We start from the raw sequence: 3,958 nt of genomic DNA, 5'->3' as shown, positions 1-3,958 counted from the left end.
TCACCAAATGGAACTTTAATATCCTATCTCATTAATATCCTTATTAAATACATCTATTTCATATTATATAAATTATCCTTGTATTATTTTGTTTTATTTATCAGCTTTCCTTTAGCGAATTCAACTATCAACTTCTTTTCTTATTTTTTTTTTGTATAGAATGAGCATTTTAAACATAATAGGACTTTAGGTGCGTATGTTTTATAATGGGTACGTCTCTATGTATTTATAATTACTATTTTTATAATAGATTTTGAATATTATATAATACAATGATTAAACAATTCTTGGTTGGCTTACTTAATTAACATGAAAAATAATTATAGAATATAATAAAAATAAAATTATAAGGATCATATATTAATGTCAAGAAATACATGTGTTAGATATATATATATATATATATTTTGTTAAGGTGCACATTATTAAATTTTCGTAACTAATAACCTTATTTATTCATAACTTGTCAAATGTTTGACAAATAAATATAAGTATTCATAATATTCAAAAGCGTATATATGTCAAAATTATCATATTTAAGATGTCTTCTTTTAAAACACAAACAACTTAACATTATATTCAAATATTTAAAAAAAAAAAAACATACATTCAGACTTATTCAAACTTTAGTCAAGTTTAGATACATTCAGATTTCATGCAAAAGAAAAACAAACGCCATGTTTATGTTTGGGTTTTGTGCGAAAACAAGAACAACTTGTTCTTCAAAATTAACAAAAACAAAAGCAAAACAAAACCAAAAAACAAAAGGAAAAATGAAAAGAGAAATTTGATTTTTTTTTTTAATTTAATTTCTGTTGTAAACTTAATATTTTGTGTTGCATTTCCATATACGGTTGTAGAACATGCTACCCAATGCCGACGGCCTTTCATCAACATTGACGCTGACGTTTCCACCAGAATAAATCAATAAATAAATCGCAATCCTTAAAGTCAAGACTTGAATTGCTTTCATATTGTACGATTAAAACCCTAATATGAACATCAACCCATGCAAATTAAATGAACAATAAAAAGACTTGAAAGCAAGGATGTATGCACGCCGAGCATGCATGCACCGATTAATCTTTCATGGAATCATGGGGTCCAAAGCCGATTATTTTGAGATATGGGCATGCTAGTCCCTCTATGTCACGTCAGAGACAGCTATAAAATCAACAAAAAATGCTTTCTGTCAATTTGTTGGTAGTAGAAGTAATTTAGCTCGCTTGATGCTACCAAGGCTTCACAATCTTATCAATTTGTGGTCAATTTCCCTTCCTCTTTCAGCTGGTGGAATTTGATATGTGTCGTCTTTTGGGATGATCGGTTTAGGGGAGTAATCTCATATGCACATGATGATGCTTTAGGTCCAAACGTCCGGATTACTCGGAATTTTGGGTTTAAATTAGAGTTATACAGCGTGGTAAAATAAACATTAATATTATAAAACTCTGATTTTATCTAATTTAAAATCTGATTTTTACAAAATCCAGATGTCCACATCTAAGCATGATGTATTGTGTAGACCGGAGTCCTGTCAACTTTAATAATAAAATGTCTGATTCATTTAAAATTCAAATTGTTAGTTTTTGTAGAAATATCTAAAAACGCGTTTTTGTTTTTGTAACTACAGGCACGCTTTGTTTTTTAGCAAACTTATGAAGTCACATCACATTTTTTAAGCAGATGCCTTACAAGAGTCCACTCCACTTCTGTTGTTTTTTTCTCTTTTATCTTTTCTATTTCTTTTTTCTCCTACTTCATGTTGTCCCAACAAACTTTAATGATCGATCGAGAACGTTAGATGTTTTTCTTTTCATTCTTTGGTTGTTTGTTTTTTTTTAATTGTCTTTCTGATGTAGGATGATTATAACTTGAGTTACGGGTATTTATTTTGGACATACAATATACTATTTTAAAACTCGCGAGATTACAATAAAATTTGTGATGGTCGTTTTGTTCCATGGTCAAGTTAGGAATTTTTTTTTTTTTGTCATTTTATAGTTTTAGGTTATTTTCTTATTTTTTCTATTGCTTTCAGGATTTATATATATATATTTTTAACATCAAATTTGAGTGCCATTTGTCCTTTTTTAAAAAATTTAGATTAGGAGAATCTTGTTATAAAGTAATATTTCAAATTTGTCTATTTTAGTAAATTCGCGATATGTAGGATCAGTATAAAAGGTACCCAAAATCCTAATGTTATTAATTCAAATGTTTCCATAAAATTTGTATTATTCATAAACTTAGTGTCTCCTAACTATTAATCTTTTTACGTTTCCGCATCATCACTTTGACCCAAATTAGATGGAGAATGGGAAAGATGGAACAAAATTTATATACGTAAAACAAGGTTAAATTGATCGCAGACGATTGCAATAGAAATTTTCTTCAATTGATATTGTCTGCTTCAAGTGTCTTTAATTGTTATTGCAGCCTACCAATAATAAAAATGCATTCAATAATCTAATTCTATGATATAAATTTTTAAAAGAATTAAGAATTATTTGGCAATGTTTCTTCTTTGTTCAAGTTTATACTAAAAGTTTGTGATATAAGAAGTAGAGAAGAAGAAGCGAGAAAGAAGTAGCAATTTGTGATAAGGTCGTTAAGTTTCAGACGTTTATTTAGACAAGAAATGAAGACGTCTTGTCTCTGAGAGAATTCATAAAATTCTAATGCCAATTCCATTCTTTTGTTTGTTTCACTAAATCGTGCGAAGTTTTGGATTCCGTCCTCCTCTTATCCAATCAATACATGAACACGAATTGAGGAAATCGACATATTTCAGGAAGTGGTTATTCACTTAAAATGTGTAAGCATTTGGATTCGATAGCTGCAAATTAAAGCATACGCATATGAATTAAATTGTAACTAATTAACGGGTAACATTTATTAAATCCAAAACAAAACAGAAAAAAAGAAAACGAATTAATTATCTGTTTTATTGAACATTCTAGTCATAAGTTTTTATTCAGACAACCATATCAGATCTTCACTTTCTGTAAACTGTAAACATAAATACGTAATATAGAGACTCAAACATAAATATGCAGGTTATAGCAGGCCATTCACCTGCTATATTTTTTGTACATAAAACGTTAGACACGAGTCTGTAAATTTTAAAGACTTTTTTTATTATTAAATTGACCTTGTTTTGGACATGCATGCATTTAGAGGTGGCAAAACGGACCACAACGCAGATAAGACATAATTTTTTTCATATTCATGTTGACAAATATTGACACGATTAATAAAACACGATTATATATTTATGACACGAATATTAATTTATTAATTTGTCATATTTTATACTTTGGTTGAGTTATTATTTATTATTTATTGTCTTCTGATGATTCAGATTTATAATTGTTGGCTTATATAATTAGATTTTTACGTCTTGGATTAGTTTAAGTTTGTATGTTGTTTATTATTTTTTAACCAAGTGTTTTGCTAATCGTGTTGTTTAATTGTGTATCATGTCTTAACGATGTAATCAAGTCTTAATCGTATATTATCTAATCATGTAATTAGGTCTTATTCGTTGGTCGTGTAGGATCATTTGTTTATTAAGTAGTTCTTATCCGTATTTAAAATTTTTATGCGAATATTAAAAGTATCGTATCCCTACTTATTTAAATTTGACACGACTCAATTGTATTACACCGATTGTCTCTTCTGCATACATTCATTTTCAGCTAGCATATATACACAAGTTCAAACGAAAAAATTATATCAAACACCTTTGACGTTCGACAACGTAATTAACTAATTATATCTAACACCTTTGACGGTAGACAACGTAATTAACTAATTATAGTATATGAATTAATAATATCATATTATTATTACTTTCTTCATTTTGTTTTGGGTGTGCGTGGGAGGATGAAAACAGATACGCCGACTAATTCATTCTATAGATAGGAGTGGTGACAGAGCCACACAAAAAAACCAA

The sequence above is a fragment of the Citrus clementina genome, unplaced genomic scaffold (assembly GCF_000493195.1).
Source record: "Citrus clementina cultivar Clemenules unplaced genomic scaffold, Citrus_clementina_v1.0 scaffold_4, whole genome shotgun sequence".
Lineage (NCBI taxonomy): Eukaryota > Viridiplantae > Streptophyta > Magnoliopsida > Sapindales > Rutaceae > Citrus > Citrus x clementina.
The sequence above is the reverse complement of the archived record's forward strand: the minus strand, read 5'-3'. Positions refer to the sequence as shown.